Here is a 19777-nt window from a genome sequence, read left to right on the forward strand (position 1 = left end):
GAGATGAGGGGGTTTCTAGTCCAGCTAAGACAGATGAGCTAATAGTGAATCCCCCAGGGACTTTCGGAGGGGAAGCGCGCACCTGGCTGCTAGTGGGGCCTGGAATCTTGAGGTGAATCCGCGGAGGGGAGAGGAGCAGAGGGGCTGTCCAGGACAAAACCAGCAACCCCACGAAGGACTGGCACGGGGGACAGTGAAGGCAGACCCCCCCCCCCCAGACCTGTGAACCCAAGGACCCATCTCATCACTGGCTTGAAGGTGAAGCTCAAAGCCCAATGTCCTCTTCATGTTCACATGAGAAAAGCAAGCCCCCAGCCTCCATGATTATTTGAGAATTCCCCTCTACACCCATCAAATTAGAGCGGTGTCCACCGGGGCCGCAGGAGCTCCGACAGGTATTAAACTTTAATGAGCACTAATGGCTTTGCCCTACTTTGTGAGTGCCGGGCCTACGTTTATGAACATTTAATTTCTCAGGCCTTGACCTCCTTCCTTCCCTCTCCTGCCTCCCCCTGGCTGGCTCCCACCCTCATAGAAGTTTGTAGGCAGGGCAGGAGCCTGGACCTGGGGGGTCCATCCTGGACCACCTGACAGCCAGCTTCCTGTGCCGGGTGACGAGTCATTCTCCGGGGGAGAGAAGCAAAACTCGACAATCAAAACCCCCAAGTCAGCAGCCAGCAGCCAGCAGACAGGACTGCCAGCCTGATGGAACGATGGCAGCATTTCATTAACTCCTTTGCTTTTGGGTAGATAAGCAGAAGTGTCAAGAAGGTCCCTGGGGGGGGCACATTCTGCTGCTGCCTGCATTGTGACCTAAACCCCCCCAAATTGGGACCAAACCTGGGGGGGGCGCGCTGAACCAGGATGAAGGGGCCCAGGGCTGGCGGCTAAGCCCCTGCTGCTCCCTTGGTGGTGATGAGGCCCACCTGCCCTGGGAGGGTGGGAGGCAGGGGTGGGGGGCTGAACACCCGTTGGCTTAGGTCCAGCCACCAGTCTGAGGGCTGTATGGTTCTGGACGAGAACCCCTAAAGAGACTGGAGCACTGGATTTTGCGGCCATCTCGTGGGTATGGCTCCCATGGGGCCTTCGTGGGACAGCAAATCACCCACAGCCTGGAAGAAGGCTCTCCTGGAAGGTTCTAGACCTGTCTCAGGCAGCCACAGGTGGCCCTCTGGGGTCATCTCTGCAAAATGACGTAAACAAAACACCCTCCAGCTGCCTCAGCAGCCCTTCAGCTCCAGAACAGAGTCCATTCTAGCAGCATACACTGAGCACCTACTGTGCGCCAGGTACTGTGCAGGCCTGAGCTGAGGAGGGGGAGGGGTGATGGAGAGTGACAGCTGACAGGTGTAGGTTTTCTTTCTGGGGTGACCAGTATATTCTAGAATGGACTGTGGTGATAGTTGCTCAGCTCTGTGAGTAGGCCAGAAACCATGGAGTGGCACACTTTGAAGGGGTGAATTGTATGGATGTCAACCCCCTACCAGAGTAGGGGCATGGCCAGCTAACAGCATGGAGCAGAGAGATCCGGAAGCGATGGGGTTCTATGGACCTCTCTGCAGGTAAGCTCTGGGCCAGGCTGAGCAGATGCTGGCAGGGCCCAACAGCATCTGCTACAGTGACTGGAGTCAAGCGTCCCTCCAAACTCACGTCCCCTGGAACCTGTGAGTGTGACCTCAGATGGAAATAGGGTTTTTGCTCATGTAATTAAGAGGAGGTCATACTGGACCAGGGAGGGCCCTGTCCTAAGGCCTGCTGTCCGTACAAGAGGGGCATTTGGACGCAGACACGTACAAAGGGAAGGCATAGTGTAAGGCAGGGGCAGCGACTGGAGGGATGTGGCCACGAGCTGGGGGACACCCGGGATGGCTGGACACACCCGAAGCTGGAAGAGAAAAGGAAGGATCCACCCCGAGAGCCTTCAGAGGGAGCACAGCACTGCCCACACCTCGGTCTCAGCCCCCTTCCCCCCGGGACTGTGTTTGAAGCCCCCCAGCGTGTGGCCTTTGGTCGCGGCAGCCCCAGGACGCTCACATGGCAAGTTGCTATCTCTGCACAGAGGCGCCTCCCCCTGACGAGGGATGAAACCACCCATCTCACGGGCAGCTGGTGCCAAACGCGTCCCTAAACCTTGGGCAGGCAGCACAGCGCCCAGGCCGCCAAGTCCGGGACTGCAGGCTGCCCAGACTGCTTCTGTCGCGCCTCTGTCTATGGGGTCACAGCCGCTGCTGGAGCGTGCCGGCCTGACAGCCGGGGAGGGGGACCCGGAGTGCTGACAGCATCAAACCGTGGGAGCAGCCCCAGCTGGGGAGGCTGGCGCCCTTGTTCTGTCAGCTTCCGGGGCGCCGGCGGCTGGGCTGGGAGGCGCCGTCGAGTGGGCCGCTATCAATCCCCCGCGGTGCCTGGGCCGCCCCCCCGCCCCGCCCGGAGCCCAGCATGTGCCAGAGCCACGCATCTCGAGTGCAGACACGAGCTGTAATGTCATAACATTCCCAGTCCCATAACCTTTGCTTCAGGAGACAGCTCCGGCTGTCGGAGGAGCCCGGAGGTAAATATTGCAGCCGGCGGAGGCCAGCGCGGGCGCTTGACGGGCCAGGCTCCCCAAGGCGGGCAGGAGGGGCCAGGCACCGCCAGGGACGCTGGTGTCAACCTCCACCCGCTTAAAATATACGCACAGTAAATCCAAGGCAAGTAAGCGGGAGAGGCTAAAGCCAAGATAAAATATGAGCAGATATAAAGCCAGACACCTTTATTGTTCTGAAATGTCTTCCAACAAGTTATGGGACCACAGCTTGACCCTAACCTATCATCTTGTTATATGGTGGGACACGGAGCTGGCTCTTGGAATTTGGGCTCGGAGGGGGCTCGCTGCCCTGGCCAGGCTGTGGCCCCGCCCACCCCGGGGTGGGTGCCACCTTTGTGCAGAGCCGACCCCTGAAGACAAAGAGCCCGTCTCCACTCCTGCTGAGCACCTCCCACGCTCACCTGAATGCCCGGCAGAGCTGCGGTCCGTGGCCTTACAAAACGATAGGCGCTGAGGATTTCCTGAGCACCTACTCTGTGCCAGCGACGGTCCTGGCCTCTAGGGACATAGAAGTACGTGCCCGAACATGGATGCGTCTTGGCGCACCCCCAGGCCTGGCTGCTGGTGCCCGTCCCCTGTCCCTCTCAGCTTCCTGTTTCCTCCCTCCTAGGATGGGCAAAGGGCCCCACCCTGTGGGGTCTCTGTGAGACTTCAGGTCCCAGTCCACACAAAGCGCTAAGCTCGGGCCTCCGCCCTGTGACTGCTTGCGAACGACGCCCCTCTCTGGGCCTCAGTTTGCTCCTCTGTGAAGTGGGGGCAACAGCACCTCTCTACAGGACTGTGAGGACTCAGCGGTTAGCACAGGTGGGGGGCTTCAACGGGAGGGGCTCTGTGACTGTTCTGGATTACTCTTATTAACACCGAAGAGATCCTGGAGGCTCAGCCAGCAGAGGAGGGCAGCCTTGTCCCTGGTTTAGGGTCTGCAGGAGAGTCACCCACAGTGGGTGGGGTGCGGGGAGAAACCAGACGCGTGGTACCTGAAGGGACTTGGATCGGCCAGGTTTCACACCACCTGCATGCACATCCCAGGCACGTACACGTGACCCCCACCCCCACATGCCCCAGGGTGACACTGGCAGCTTGCCAGCGAGGCTCCATCACACAAGCCCAAACTGGTGGCTGGTAGGGGGCCACGCCTCCGCTCCCTAGCACCTGGCTGGGAGGCCCCGGGGACTGAGGTCCCTCTCCCCATCGGCAACAGCGACTTAGAAGTTCAGAGAGCGCCCCAGGTGACACCGCTTTCTTCCACCCCCAAGGACTCATGATGTACCTGTGACCTTGCCTGCAGGTGTCTCGTCTAACCCACCTTCCTGCCACCAGTCATAACCCAACCACCTCCCACTGTCCCTCATCAAGGGTTAGAACCGGGTCAGGGGAAAGGAAAGAAGCCCAAATGTCGTCTGCCTTCCCTTCTCTTCTCTTTCTTCCGTCCACCCATCTACCCACCCTTAAAATGTCCTTTCTTCCTTCCATTCAAGTACCCACCCTTCCTTCTTCCTCTGTCTACCCATCCATCCTTCCAGTCACCCATGTGTGCAGCCAGTGTTTACTGAGCACCTACCACGTACCAGGTCCTACCCCATGTTCTGGGGGCACATCAGTGAACCGAAGGGATGGACAAGCTCTCACAATACCTACGTTCTAGCCAAGGGAGATGGATATTTTTTTTTTAAAGGAGGAAATCAATGAATGAGAGAGTTTGGGGTCATTAGTGCCTAGTATGAGGAAGAAAGCAAATCAAGGTGCGAGTGAGTCTGTGAGGAAGGCAATCCAGGAGGGCCTCATGGAGGAGGTGACATTTGAGCTAAAGCCTGGAGAGCAGAAGGAACCAATCACACAAACTTCCAGGGAAAGGGAATTCCAGGCCCTTTTCACATGCAAAGGCCCCTCAGCAGGACCAGGAAAGACTGGATCACAGGAGGTCAGTGCCTGCGGTGTGGGGTGGCGTGGGGTGTGGAGGACAGTGGGGAGGAGGCTGGGTACTCTGAAGGGGCGATTCTGGGAAACCGGCTGCTGTAGCAATCGGGTGGGGCCTGGAAGCTGGACCCTCAGGTGCTGGGGGGAGCTCACACCCTCCTCAGGCCTGGACCAGGCAGCCGACACAAGGGACCATGACTGTCAGACAGAGTGCTGTCACCCTGCACTGCTCTCCGTGGTCTTCAGGTGGTTCCAGAGAGCCCCATACTCAAACTGGCAAGGACTCGGGGGAATTGGCAAAAGAGGACCTTGTGTGTGATGCCGTGTGGCCCTGGTGGGTCTCAGAAACTTCTGTGCCTTGGTTTCACCACACAGACAGCCTATCACTGCAGGGAGGCCACGAGGAGTGTTTGGCTCCCATAAACAGGCATGGCCAAAAGTCTCACCATCTAGGCCTACTGACCAGGAGCCCTTCCTTCCTCCCTCCCCAGTGTGGTTCTGGCTCGATACAAATGCCTGTTGTGGGCCCAGCTCACCCTAGCACACCCACCCCAGAGCACCACCTGCCCACTGCAGGGGCCAGAGGGAGGGCCAGGCGCAGGCCATCCGTCAGGCTCACCCTACCTGGGCTGGCCCTCTGGGCTCCTGCAGTGAGGGGAGCAGGGGGCTGCCCAGCCAGCGGGCCCTGGAAAGAAGACAGATGGAGGGCTGGTCATTTCAGCTCTTCGGCGCCCGTTTCTGGAAACCCAGCCGGGTAGGAGTGACTGTAGGGGGAGCTGTGGCTACTCTGGCCCCCTCTTGCTCCCCAACACACCAGTGGGGAGGCGTCTGTTAATGAGAACCTCAGAAGAAGGTTCTGGAAGGAGCATCCCAGGAGGGTAGCATGGGGTGGTCCTTCCTGGGCACTGAGCTCCGTGAGGTCTCCCTTCTAAGGTTTTTCATGCATCAGCGTCTTCAATCCCCTCATCACCATTTTACAGGTGGAGAAACTGAGGCCCAGAGAGGGTAAGAATCTCCTGGAAAGTCACATAGCTGGGATCCAAGCCTGTGCTGTAAACCCACAATCCTGCCTCTGACAATAATAATATCAATCTCACTTCCAGAGTGCCCGGTACCTGGTGCTGTTGGGAGCACGCCACATGACACCTAATTTTTCATCACAAAACCCTGAGTTACTGTTCCACTTTACATGTGGGGAACTGAGGCAAGAGAGGACTAAAGGACTTGCCCATTTGCACAGCAAGTAAGATTGTGGGGCAGGATTCCAACCAGGTAGGACGGGGCTTCCGCCACCCAGAATCAGCTGCCCTTCCTGGTTTGGGGGCAGGAGGGCTGTAAATGTGGGCAGCCTCGGGCATCCGCTGCCTTGGTCCGCTTTGCGGGCCACACTGCTGAGCTCTGGGGGCGAGGGGCACGCAAAGGATTCCACCTGCAGCCAGCGGTCGCTTGTGTCAAACAGGGTGGGAGGTGGGGGTGGGCTCCGAGCAGACACCTGTCAACCCTGACCTGATACAGAGGCCTTGAGCAAGGGGCAGCTGTCACCCAGCCACCGGGAACCCCTGACAGGCTTCACTCTGGGCCCAGCAGTTCACCCCCTCAGTCAGGAAGACGTGTCCCCCCCTGCAGCTCCCCTCGTGGGGTGCAAACCAACCCTGAAAGGGTCCCATGGCCCTCTCCCACCCAAGTTCAGGACCATGGCAGGTCCTGTCTGGAGCCGGAGCCGTTCTGGCCCGAGGGTCACCAGTGGTCATTCTTAATGGCTCGGTTCTCCTGTCCAGCTCTGTCTCCGCAAGGGAGTGATCTATGACCCCATTACCGCCGAGGCCTCTGAAGGGCTCCAGGATGGATTACCGGCTGCCTCGAGAGAGCGGGGAGGCAAAATCACACGCAGGTGAAAAATGAACTTCATCAGACTCCCCGGGTCTCATTACCATCCATCAGCAGCCAGCCCGACCCTGGGGTGGGGGCGGCCACTTGCCAGGCATGGGGGCTACAGACACCCCGCCCCCAGCTCTGCTCTGCTGCCAGAGCTCCACCTAAGCCCTGGCTCTCAGCTCTGCCTCCTGCCTCACTCCCCAGGGACCCTGAGAGGGAGCCCACTGCCAGGGCTGGGGGCAGGAGGCAGGCGTCCCCCAGCGGCCATGACTCTGTGCAGCTCCAAGTCCCTGTCCAAGCATCTGGGCTCCCCGCCTCCTGCCCAGACAAGCAGCCCCCGCCTCAAACACCTGCCCAGGTTGCCCTGCTCTGCTGGGCCCAGTATGGGCCCAAGGGCCACCTGGCCGAGAAGGGGCTTGTCTCCCATTTGGCAGAGCCCCCCCCAGGGCTCGGGGCAGGTGACAGAGAGCCAGAGAGACCTCTACAAGGGGAAGCAGCTCTGGGGACCTCTGGCCGTGACTGGCGGGGTGGGGGCAGGTGCCCAGCCGAGACTCTGAGCAGCTAGGTCAGTATAGCAGTAGAGCAGGCCCGCTCGGAAGGCGGATCTCCCACCTCCCCAGGTCAGTTGCCAAAAAGCCCCCAGGCACAGAGAAATAAAACTCAGATGGGCCTGCTCTGTGCCCCGCCCTGGCCCCACCCCTGCAGGACCCATTTCAAGTCACTCTTCCATCTTGTGTCCCCTCAGGTGGGCCAGGGCTTCACTAGCCAGAGCTCATCAAGGACCCTGAAGATGAAGCCTGTCAGGCATCCAGAACATTCCCCCACATGCCTGGCTGTGAGCTCTTGGCCCTTCTGCGGGCTGAGCCACTGGCTGCACAGGTCCCAGCTTGTACAAGAAGCAAAAGGGAAACCCAGGGACGAGGGACAGGCACCTGAAATCTTTTCTCGTGGTAATATTCGAGATGGCTGTTCAATGTCTACTCTGCGCAGGCTCATTGCTGAACAACCAGAAGGAGCTCATGTGATCTTCCTGGCAACCCTGCAGGTCTGGTGCTATAATCGGTTCTGTTCTATAGGCGCGGGCATGAAAGTTTAGAGAGGTCGAGAGAGTGGTCTGAGGTCACAGAGCAAGTCCACAGCAGAGCTGGGAGGGAAGCCAGCACCCCTGAGTCTCAGCCACATTATGGGGCCGGTGAGAGGTTGTCCAAGCTGAGCCTGGCCCTGCTGGGATGAAGGCCACCCTGCCGCCCCACCACATCCTCATGGGGGGTGGGGGGTCCCAGCCAGCATAGGGCATATTCCTCTTCTCTCAGAGGGGGGTCTCCGGGGCTCTGGATTGGGGGGCCTGGGCCGAGCAGCCCTGACTCGGCTACCCCTCTCTGAGCCTGTCCCTGCCACTGAAGGCTGGCGAGAGAGACTATGTAGGGTGTGTGTTCTAGGGAGGGTGAAGCTGCTTTGGGAAAGGCAGGCTCCCGGATCCACAGCATGGTCAGTGTTAACCAGATTCTGAGGCAAAAACCCATCAGACTCTGAGCCAGAGTTGGGGGTGGCTGCCAAGGCCCACAGGGAATGGCCAAGGATTGATGAGAGCGGCCTCCGGGCCAAGGACACAGTCCACTCTGGCCCCAGGCTCTGCAGCGAAGAGGCACATAGTGTCCTCCCATCCCCAGCTGCATGACTTTCTGCTCTCGGTGGGTGGGTGGGGGGACGGTCCCTTTAATGGAAGACACCTCTTATCCCAGCCAAACCCCCAAGACCCTGCTGCTGTCTCCTCCTGGCTTCTGTTCCCCTCCCCAGGCAGACAGACACCCACGAAGCATGAATAGTCAATTGCGGGCAGCCTCTGAGCAAACCTGCAGTCACGCAGGCTAGCCTGAGAGAGGAGTATATGTGTGTGTGCGTGTGTGTGTGTGTGTGTGTGTATGTGTGTACGCGTGCACGTGCCCGCACGTGAGGCTGTGTGCATGCTTGAATGTGAGGCAGACTGTGTGCACGTCTGTGAGTGTGCGCGCGAGTGTGTGTGCCTGTGTACGGAGGGCTGTGTGTGCACGTGTGCATGCATGCATGTGCGTGTGTGAGGAAGGACGTGCACTTAGGCAGGGAGCCCTGTGTGCCCACGCCAGGCCCACGGGACTACGGTAAAGCACGTAGTGACGGCCCCAGGCTGGATGGGGGAAGGAGGGCTTGCTTGGGGGCTGTCTGGTCTTATCCAGAAGCATTCTGACCTGCTCTGCATCTGTGCTCACAAACAGGACACCCCCGGGACCCACCACTACCCTTCCTGCTCACGCCAAGCCCGCGGTCAAGGCCCACAGGATCTGAATGTCCGGAAGACGGCGGGGTCACTGTGCGTCCTCTCAAACACAAGTGCTCACAGCGGAAGCCTCACGGCCGATTGGCCTCCTGTGGGGAGTAAACCCTGCCCCTCAGGGTCCAGGACTCCAAGGGGCTGGCCGCCGTCCCACTCCTGCCAGGGCTTCTGGGTAAAGGAAGGGCCCGGGATGCCAAGATAAGGCTGGACTCAGAGTGACCGGGGAGAGAGCGAGCGGGGAGATAAGCCACTGGAGCCGCCAGTGCCCCCAGGCCCCATGGCGCTGTGTGGCTGGGAGATAACCACATTTTTGGGGGTGGCCCCCAGCCGGGGCCAGAGCTGCGTGATTGATGCATGGTGGACAAGCTGCCCGCCCACCCAGTGAAAAGCAGGGGCTCTGTAGAAGTCCAGGAGCCCAGGACAGCGAAGCTGGTGGAGAGCCCACACCGCTGTCATCTACTCCTGGGCCTCGGGTGGACTCTTTCGGGCACCCCAGCTAGCCCTGCATGAGGCACGGCCCCCAGGCCAGCGAGGTGCTCCAGACACCGAGAGGGACCCATCCCTAGCGTGTTCTGAGCAGATGTGTCTCTCTACACACAGAAACGCTGCCCTCAGGTTTACCCCACAGCCTCTGGAAGGGGGGTTAGCACAAGCGTGTCCTTCTGGGCCTGGCTGTGCTCTGGGCCCTGAGAAGTGGGTCACCGTCCCAAGCTGCTGACCCGAGATGTGGGCTTCCGTTCTGCATTAGTGGCGGCTGCCGTGGGGTGCCTGCCTCATTCACATCCTAACTGCCAAGCCTCAGTTTCCTCATCTGTAAAATGGGGCTAACAGTATCTACCTCTCAGGGATGTCGTGAATACCGAACTGGTACCCAGTACCAGTTAAATTAAGTTAATAGCATGAACTAGCAGGTTCCTCTCCTGGGGATATACCCAAAAGTACTGAAAACAGGTGTTGGAAGTCAAACTTGTATGCAAATATTCACAACAGCCAGAAGGTGGAGATGGCCCAAATGCCCATCAACGACAGAATGAACACAGTATGTGCACTGCCCACACATGGAATATTATTTAGTCATGAAAAAGGATTGAATTCTGGTCACACTACCTGCCGATGAATCTGGAAAACATGCTAGGTGAAGGAGGCCCATCACAGATCACCCATCACAGATGCCACTTACATGAAAGGTCCAGAAAGCACAAAGCCACGGAGATAGAAAGCAGGTTAGCGGTTGCGGGGCTGGGAGAGGGGAGGGGAAGATGCCAGCTGATGGGTAAGGGGGCTTCCTCTTGGGGCATGAAAATGTTCTTGCATTGGATAGAGGTGGTGGCGACATGACATCGTGCACGTTCTAGAAGCTACTGAATCCCTTACTATAAAATGGCTCTTTTACATTGTAAATTTTATCTCAATACAAAAAGTTTAAATGAACATGCATTGCTAAGACTTCACCAGACAACCGGCGGGTTCCTATGCCGACCTGAAAATGTCCAGGTCCCCCCATAAAGTGCAAAGAACAGGGAGAAGGGGTCTTCCCTGCTTGGGCAGAATGGCACTTCCCGGCTGGAGGAGCAGGAGACGGCTGGTTTCTGAGCTGGATGATGGATCAGGGGCTGATGACACAGACCCCTTCATGAGTATTAATTGGATCTAATTAGATCCGGGGCCACCCCAAATGGAGCCAATTTGTTAACTGTGTTTATGTCAGGATTTCAAATTGCTACCATGTAACACAGAGCACAGACCAAATGTCCAAGATACAGCACTCAACTGGATCATGACGGAGGGCCACAGAGATGGCCAATGGCCCCCAGAGTGGAGTGGCCAGGAATTGGGGGCATGAGGGAGAGGAGGGGCATCCCTCACCTCACCTCACCCCCATATCTATCTTGCTTGTGACCTTGACCCACCCTAGGCCTCAGTCTCCTCATCTGCAGAACAATGGGGTTGATCCAAGGGCAAAAGGGGATAATGGGGGGGTTTCAGCATCTCCACAATTTACATGAGGCCCTGGGGCACCACCTCCTCCCCATCCCCAGAATCATCTCCATCTGCCTCCAAGATCTTCACCAACTACCTTTGCATCTTGGAATCCTTCAAGTCACAGCTCTGTCTCTCCTCCTCCAGGAAGCCCTCCCAGACTGCCGCAGCTACGTGCCTTTAACCTTTGGAGTGCCAAGCTGGACATTAAGATCCTGCAGGATAAGACCCCTGCTTCTGACCTCCCCCTGCCATTTAGAGCCATGGTGACCACCTACGTTAGACTTTACTGGCCAGTCCTTATAACCCATCAGAATGTTCTGGAAAAGATAATGCTTTGGCTTCCCAAGGCCAAACGCCCAATGTCCTGTCTTTGGACTTGAAAAAGAAGCCCCTTTGCCCACCACGTTTGGCAAGATTGCAGCACCCAGTAGGTGCAGACCGGGCAGGAAGGCCAAAGGGCAATCCCCTCTCCATGGCATTGCCCTGGACCCTGCCAAGGTCTTATCTCCAGGGAGCAGGAGCAGAGGATGCCCACAGCAACTTGCTTCCCTCACATCCTGGGGGTCTGCCAGGCCCCAGGGAGTGGGTTCCAGGCCTCATAACCTGAGCTGGCACCTGCAGGGAGGGGGCGGTAGGAAATGCCCTGCAGGGATGGCTCAGCTGCGTCTGTTCTGGTGGGACTTGAGCTGGCCCACAAGAGCCAGAAGGCCCGGGAGACTGACCAGCGGCTTACCACGGGGATGGGGAAGGAAACCGATACTTGGACGCACCTACTATGTGCTGGGAGCACCTCTCAAATCTGTTCAGGAGCGAGGTGGGGGCAACAACCAGTTAATCAGTAAGAGGAAAGGTGCGAAGCTGCTCTTAGTTTTCTTACATGCCGACCCACCCATTCAGTCATTCGGCAAATAGTGATTGAGGGCCTACTATGCGCTGGGTGCTGGAAGCAGGAGCAGAAGGAAATGCTTGCTCTCTTGGAGTTGCACGGCCAGTGGGGACAGCAGACGGCGAGCAGGGAAATCTGCGGAGTGCACTGCTGGATGGTGGCAGGCGCCCAGCACAGGCAGGGGACATAGAGGAGTGGATGCTTCACAAGAGGTGCACGGGAACCCACGGAGAGTGTGATTTCACCTCCAGACCTGAGGGAAGGGAGGGAGGCTGGTGGCTTCCTGGGGAACAGCCACAGCCAGGACAAGGTGGGGGGGTGTCTGCAGCAAGGGCAGGCCCCCTGCATGACCAGGAGGGCTAGGCAGCTTCTCCAGGTCTGCCCGGCCAGTAAGTGCCAGAGCTGGGCTCCCAACTTGGATATTTTAATTCTGAGGTCCTCTCTCTGGTGTTCGCACCAGCTAGTGATGGTCCAATTCTGCTACTCACCCCCCAGCAACACACACCCGATTAGTAAAACCCCTCCCCGAGGGGAGGAGATGTGGGGCCAACATAGACGTAGGCGGATGGCCGGGGACCAAAGGGGACAGGTGGCCAGTTTCATCCCCCAGTTGCCTGCTAGGCCCACCCAGAGACCACAGGGCACAAAGATTCACCCAGGCCTCAGTCTTGTCGTCTTTATGATGGGCTCACAACTGTGCATGCCTCCCTAGAGTCACAGGGAGGAGTCGAAAAAATGAATCTGTGTAAGTAGGGAGAGTGGGGCCTCCCTGGCCCCTAGTGGGGAGTCAGGGAGGCTAAGCAGCCTTCCCACGGCTCATCACCCTGGAATAGGCTTCTGGCTGCAACCCTCCCTGGGACGTCGGCCCAAAGATAGCCCGAGTGACAGGCAGCCATGTGCGGGGTGCCGAATGCCTGGGCCAGGGAATGTGACAGGGTCTGGGAAGGGAGTCTGAAAGCGTGGCCCTTCCTGAGCGGTCCAGAGCCCACCATGAGGAAGGGGCCATGTTAGGGTCAGGTGGACGCACCCCCCTCCCTGTTCTCCCTCCCTCCCCAGCTCCCTGACCTGGCTGTCCCAGCCCTGACTGCTGGCACCAGGAGATGGGCTGCCGTCCCCAGGGAAATCCGTTTGACCACATGTGTTCCCAAGCCCACTGAGGCTCAGATGACCAGGCTGATAAACCCCTTTCCTGGGGACAGGGCTGTCTGCAGAAGGCCTCAGATAAGGCTGAGTGGCCACCACAGAGCCTGTTTTCCGGTGCACCATAAGGAACGTTCTAGCAAACTCTGCACCGGAGCTCAGAGAGCGAGAGAGCCAGGCTTCCCCCCACTACCCTGCAGGTGTTTATGAATCCAGGGTTTACCCCATGCAGAGCCTGCCGCTAGTCCCCCGCTTGCCAGGACCTCCAAGTGTCAGAGGAAAAGAGTTTGAAGCTCTGCCCGGGACACGTGGAGTGAGAAGCAATCGGCAGCCACTGTCTCTGCTCCAAGTGCTTCCCATCACTATCTCATCCAATCAGCTCTATGATGTAGTCTATCACTGGCACGTTTCAGATGAGAAAACTAAGGCACAGAGAGGTGAGGTACGTTGCCCAAGGTCACACAGCCAGGAGAGGTTTCAGCTGGTGTTTCTCTCCCCTGGTTCTGTTTGGCCAGCAGACCTATGTGAGCTCTAGAGTGAAGATTTTATGTGTTAGCGAGGAGGGCCAGGAGGCAAATGAGGGAATGGGGTGGGGGGCAGGGAGGCCTGGTACCCATGACATTCTGACGCTACACGGATGCTCTGAGGGATGGTCATGGCTTCCTGCAACACCCCGAGCCCACCCTGTGTGGCCCACTCCCACGATCGCTGACACATGCCTCCCTCACCAACATTTCAGGCTTACAACCAAAGGTGACCAGAACTTCAGAACTGAAAATCGAATTGTGGTTGGTGGAGAAGACGGGAAGGGGACCTGGGCCACTGTATGCTGCAAATGCCCCCACCCCGCCCGCCGAGATTGTACAGTGCACAACCTGCCCAACGGTAGAAGCAGTCCAGAAACCCAGCAGGACCCATGCCCCCATGGTGGCGGCTGTGCAGGGGGGTTTGCAGATCCACCTGCAGATTGCCTCGGACACGTCTTTCCCCAGAACAGAGGGGAAGCTCTCCCACAAAAGATCCCCTCTTTGCTCTCCTGCGTGCCCCTTCACTTCTCCCCCCCCCACCACCCCGCCCAGCCCTGCACCCAGTGGGACTCCCACTCACACCTTGTGCTGTGGAGGCACCTGTGGCTTGGCAGGGCCTGGTGCTGAGGGGTGAAGGCGCAGACATCCGCTGCCCGTCCCCCACTTCTGGGCTCACCTCCAGCTCCTGGCTCCCGCGGTGACAGCCCGCCTCCCACAGCTCTGAGAACAGAGCCAGGCTGTGTTCACGTGTCCCCGCTGGGACCACACGGCGGGCGGGCGGGCGGGGAAGGGGGAGAGGGGGGAGTAAAGCCACCGGCCCACACCGCCAGGCCACAGGCTCTGTCTGTGCCCAAACCTGCCATTAGGGAGACTTGAGGCGGCCAGACCAGCCCACCCAGTCACCAAACTCAGCCCAGACCAGCCCCTGGGGGCCCGGGGTGGTGGCCGAAGGGCAGGGCCCAGCAGCAGCACTCATGATGGCCCAGGCTTACCCGGGCTTATTCCGTGCCAAGAAGCATGCCCCAGCAGCCTTCCCAACGCCCGGGAGGATGGAGACCCTGGGTTATCCCCCACTTTATGGAGGGAGAACTGAGGCTCAGACAGGACACAGAGCTCTGCCCGCGTGGTTCTGGTTCCTGAGACTGTTCTGCCTGGGGGGGGGGGGTGTAGAGGGCTTGCCGGCTCTATCACTGGGCAGGGGCTAGAGCAGCCCTTGGGGCGCCCAAGGGCTTAGGAGACAGTGGCTCAGGCCCCAGGACGGGGGAGGGAGCCTGCCCCAAAGTGTGGAGGTTGGTTCTTGGTGGAGAGCCCTGCTTCAGTATTGCTGGCTGGTCCTAGGCCCTGCACAGGCCTGGGGCAAACCTCCCACCCCAGTGACACTATTTCCTTATCTATAAAACAGGGCTAATGGCTTGAGAGCTGGCATGCAGTTGGTGTTTAATACATGTTCCTTCCCTTCCTGTACCTCGCTGGGTGATGGGGAGAGAGAGGCAGAGGCCAGGATGTCAGGGGTGGGGAAGGGTGGCCAGGAGTTGCCCCTCAGATGTGTTTTCCCTCAGTTTCTGAGCAGTTACTCCATTCTAGATAAGGGAGCTATGTCTCCCCCTTGGTGGCTGCCTCCTGCCCCAGGCCCAGTGAGGGTCCCATGGGGTCCTCCCTGGCCCCGTTGGGCTCTTGAGATTCCTGCATTTCCGGACAACGATGGCAGTGGAGCTGAGAACTCACTTGGCTCATGGGGTTTACGCCAGGAAGCAGCCCAGACAGGTTAGGTGGGTTGTTCGGAGCACACAGCTCTAAGCGGCAGTGCCGGGATTCGAACTCAGGCCAGCCGGGCCCAGAGACCTACTTTTCACACCACATCTGGGGAGCGAGGGGTGCCTGGAATGGTCTCTTAGCTGCCATAAGGGAGGGCATGGTGCCTCCGTCAACGAGGTGAGGGGATGGAGAGGCTGGCCCTGTCTGGGTGTCCGTCCTTGCCCTACAAGGACAGAGGCTTTCTTCTGGCTGTGGGTGGCAGAGGGCAGCCCAGCAGGAGGGGGTTTGGGGTCCCAAAAGCTGGCCTCGTGGGCCCTCCCCTGCAGAGCCCCCACCAAGCCAGAAGGTCAGACGTGTGTCATGTCCATGCCCCTCACACCCTCCAGGGACGGCAGGGGTGGCTGGCCGCCAAAGCCACTGTCTGCTCACTCACCCCTCAGCCCGAAGCCACAGGGGCCACCTCGCCTGCCAGGCCTGCTGGGTGTGCACACACACATACACACTCAGAACCACACACCCCCACACACAGACTCAGAGTCACACGCACACACCAACGCACACACAGCCAGAATGACGAGCTGCTGGCCTGGAAACCCACTTGACTCGTCTGTCCTGATGGTGCCTGGAGGTGGGGAGGGAGGCCTGGGGGGGCAGCTGGCTCATGGAGGAGATGCGGAAAAGTCTGGCCCTGCCTTGGAGGTGGGTGACCACGGGGGCCGTGGGGACAAAAGCACAGTCACACTACCCCAGGCTGCGAGGGAGGAAAGGGGACACATTCATTCCCCGGTCAAGCAGCCACCCACCCATCCTCGAAAGGTTTGCTGAGCACCGACCATGTGCAGAGCCCCTTCTAGGCAATAGTAAGCACATCAGACACCAGCTTGGTGCTAGAGGGATGGAGGTGGACACAGGACACTGACTGACCCTTTGCTACATGCACTGCCTCGCTGACTCCTCCCTGCCACCCTCTAAGCTGCGGCTGCCAGCACCCCCACTTCGCAGATCAAGAAACTGAGACGCCACTAGAAAGTAGCAGACCCAAGAGCCTGTGCCTTTCCTTCTCTCCTCTCCCTCCTTCCCCTTCCCATTTCCCTCTGTTTTGTTCGAAATAACAAAGAGATAGAACCAGAAAAGCCAACACCCACACTTATGATACCACTTGGGCCACTGTATGTCCTGCTTTGCGTGGGACAGCCCTGGTTCTCACCTAAAATCCCACGTAATAAATAATAGCCCCTCCTGTGCTCTCCACCGTGCCCTGGTTCAGACTTAGTTGAAGCCAATTAAGCTCCCTTCCCACTCCGGAGCTGAGAAAAAGGGAGGGTCCTAGGACGGAGCAATCACGTGAGGCTTCCTGGAAGAGGTGGGGCGGAGCCACGCCTGGAGGAAGGGAGACATCACCTACGAAGGTCCCCTGTCTAGGACCCAGGACCCAGGCTGGTGCTCAGCTTTATTGCTCTGCTTGAGGACCATGTGCTCTGGGGGAGCCCCAGAAAGTGCAGAGCATGAGGAAGGGACAGAGTTGGGGCTGAGCCTGTGTAATGGGAACAGCCCCTGACAGCCCTCAGCGGCCCTCCCAGCACCCAGCTGCGTCCTGGCAGTGCTGCCCAGTGCCCCTGGGGTGGACGAGGTGTCCCACCATCTGTCCCCATGGGTGCCTCGTTCTGGCACCTGCCTGTCCCAGCAGGACCTGGGCCGTGCTCAGCCTCGCAGAGGACCTGGCCCTGGAAAGCCATAGCCCACTGTCCCTCCAGCCAAGGCCCTGAAGCGATTCTGGAGAAGCTTCCGGACTTCTCCAAGTCCAGGGAGTAGTTAGTCCTAACTGGGGTTGGACTTCCTGTAATCGAGGAGACATCTCGTCCTGCACGGTGGCTCAGGATGCAAGCTCTGTGCCACACACCTCGGATCCCAGGTGTGCCCCTCCGCTGACGGGTCTGTGGCTATCGGCACAGCACCTGATCCCTCCCCCCAGGCTTCTCAGCTGGAACGTGTGGGAAGAACAGTGCCTACTTCCAGTGTTGAGAGCATTCTGTGAGCTGGCACCCACCGAGTGTGGCAAACAGCCTTGGTATACAGTCGGTGCTCACTAAATACCAGCCACCGTGGTGCCTCTTGCTGCACTGACGAGGTGCACAGAGAAGGGACGTGGAATCGCACAGAAGGAAGACTGTTCTGTCTGGTCTCGGCCCTTCCACAACTGTTCAACCGGTTTGGTGGACTCTGCTTGAATACTCTTGGGCTCAGGGAGCTTACTACCTCATGGCTGGTCGGCCCATCCACAGATGGGCAGTGGAGTGTGCTCCCTTTGTCTGTGTGTTCCTTCTTTTTTTTTTTTTTTTTTAAAGATTTATTTATTTATTTATCCGACAGAGATAGAGACAGCCAGCGAGAGAGGGAACACAAGCAGGGGGAGTGGGAGAGGGAGAAGCAGGCTCACAGCGGAGGAGCCTGATGTGGGGCTCGATCCCATAACGCCAGGATCACGCCCTGAGCCGAAGGCAGACGCTTAACCGCTGTGCCACCCAGGCGCCCCCTGTGTGTTCCTTCTTAATCAGATTAAATCCCAGCCGGACCAGAGTCCGTGACTCCCACGCCCCAGCTGGGCACCCTGCATGTGGTCTCTGCTGCCCAAAATGCCGGCCGTGGGGAAGTAAAGTGAGGTGGGATGCCCCTGCACCCCACCTGGGGTGGGAGAGGGAGCCCCGGGCTTTGGCGTCACCTGGGCCAGGCACCCCTGCCGCTCCCAGGATCTCCTTGCAGGCTAAGCCCCAATCATGGGTCCTCGCCCTTCTCGACCTGCTCCTGAACTCCCAGCTCCGTGCAGCTCACATCCCAACTCTTCCTGCCCTTTCCCTCCCACTTCTTCCAGGAGCAGGAGGTGGCTCAGGAGACAGGTCATTTAGGTTCTAAGCTTTGCCCTGTCCCTGGCAGCTGGACAGCCCCCCAGCAGGGGTGCTCCCTCCTCTGTGGGAAAGGAGAGAGGATTCACCTGGCTCCCAGGAGGCGCACCTCTCAGACCTGCTCCTGTGCTCGCTGTCGGGTGCCCAGAGCCGGCACAGGGGCATGGAGGACACCCCTGGGGCGGGCCCCCAGGGGCTCCGGTGCTTGCTGCCACGCCTCACGGCCCTGCTGCACCCCTGCGGATTCCAGCACTTGCCCCAGGCCCCTGGGCTCTGACTGGGGCCACTACGCGGGCCCCCGGGGACCCGCTCATGCTCCACACATGCTCCGAGGTGCCCCTGCAGCCAGGACACGCACCCCTCACCACGGCACAGGCCAGCACTCTACTGCCCCCCCACGTCCGTCTTCTGTCCTGGAAGTCTGGCCAGCATCCCAGGACCCATGCCCCCCGCCCCCCGTGGCCCTGCGGGGGGCCGTCCCAGGGGACTCACCCGGTAGGAGCACTTTCCACTTGGGGCTCTTCCGCTCCATGTGAACGGACTGTCCTAGCCCCTGGCCCCCCCCTGGCCTGGCCTGGTGGCCTTGGAGCAGCTCCCTTTGGCCTGGGGGAGGGGTGAGGGGGGCGGAGCAGCAGGGCCAGGAGGAGCAGAGCTCTGCAGTTTAGTCTCAAGAGCAGACTTCTGAGAAGTCCGCTGAGAGAGAGAGAGAGAGAGAGAGGCGGCTGCCCAGCCAGCCGCGGCACAACCACGCGGGCGGCAGGCCCTCCTCCTGCCCTCCCAGCCTCGGGCCCGCCCTGGCACACACCCCCGCGGGCTGCACATGGAGCTCCGGAGGGCGGCCGGTGGCGGGCGCTGGGAGCTGCGGTGGCCACTTCCTGCTTTCCCTGCAAACCCCGGCACTGTACTTCTCCGGGCAGCCCCAGTGGGCCAAGGTATTCATTGCTACGAGGCAAGAGCAGAAAGGACTCCAGGTCCCACAGGGGGTCCCACAGCCCACCCAGGTCCCCCTTGTCCCTGCACATAATCACTGGGCAATCTATTCCGAGCACCTGCTACGCGCCATGTCCCCGCCATGTGCTATAACTCACTCCAGGCAGAAGGAGCCGCTCACATGGCCGCGTTCCCAGAGGTCAGGAACACCAAGGGCAGTCATCAGGGAGGCACGGGCCAAGGACAGCTCAGCTCCAGCAGAAGGAAAAGGTGCAGGCCCGGTGACGTGAGGCCTCTGCAGGCGCCCCGCGGGAAGGCTGTGACAGGGTAGAGGAGAAGCAGAGGCAGGGGTCCTGGGGCTCTGGGGGAATTCCAGGGCGGGCTTGGGGAAGCAGGAAGCTACCCCCCTCAGGGCTGTGGTCTCTGCCATCTGGGACAGAAGCTGCCGTGGGAGACAGAGGAGGTCTCATAAGGGGAATGAAGCCCTCTGTCACCAGGGTCTTAGCTTTTGGGGTCTCCTCCCCGGAGGGGTCTCCTCTCTGCCCTATAAAAGTCGAGAGGCCCCATTCCAGTGCTCCCTCCTCCCTGCAGCCCTCCTGGGTGTAGTACACTTTCTCAGTCATTCTGCCCCTTGTGAGCTCCATCTTGGCCTGTGTGGGGACAGAAGGGGTGGGCAGTTGCTGGGGGTAGAGACCATAGCTCAGCTGCCTTCCAGGGCAGGCAGAGGGATGCCCGGTGCACCTGAAGGAGGGCCCACAGGCTGCTTCCTGGGCGTGATGGTGGGAGGCTACGGGGGGCGGCAGAGCCTTGTCTCGGGGTCTGGGGTGAACCCCTGCCCTGTACCTGGGGTGGGCAGCAGGGCTGGGCTGCGGGGGCTTGGGGACGGTCCCGGGCTGGGACTTCAGCCACATTTCTAGCGCTTTGTTGCGTCACCTCCTGGGAAAACACCAAACTGCAGTGAGAACGTCC

The 19777-nt window shown here is 59.5% G+C and overlaps 1 protein-coding gene and 1 long non-coding RNA gene across 4 annotated transcripts in view; one reads left to right on the forward strand and one right to left on the reverse strand.

Moving 5' to 3' along the window:
- The window catches only part of GSE1 (Gse1 coiled-coil protein), a 407885-nt gene that overhangs the window by 228152 nt on the left and 159956 nt on the right, over positions 1–19777 (reverse strand). The gene's annotated exons all lie outside the window — the stretch shown is intronic.
- On the forward strand, positions 4540–10118 carry LOC123000767 (uncharacterized). Its single transcript, XR_006408990.3, has 3 exons — positions 4540–6392; positions 7122–7421; positions 8629–10118. It is a non-coding gene; the product is annotated as an uncharacterized LOC123000767 (long non-coding RNA).

Source organism: Ursus arctos, unplaced genomic scaffold (assembly GCF_023065955.2).
Source record: "Ursus arctos isolate Adak ecotype North America unplaced genomic scaffold, UrsArc2.0 scaffold_19, whole genome shotgun sequence".
NCBI lineage: Eukaryota > Metazoa > Chordata > Mammalia > Carnivora > Ursidae > Ursus > Ursus arctos.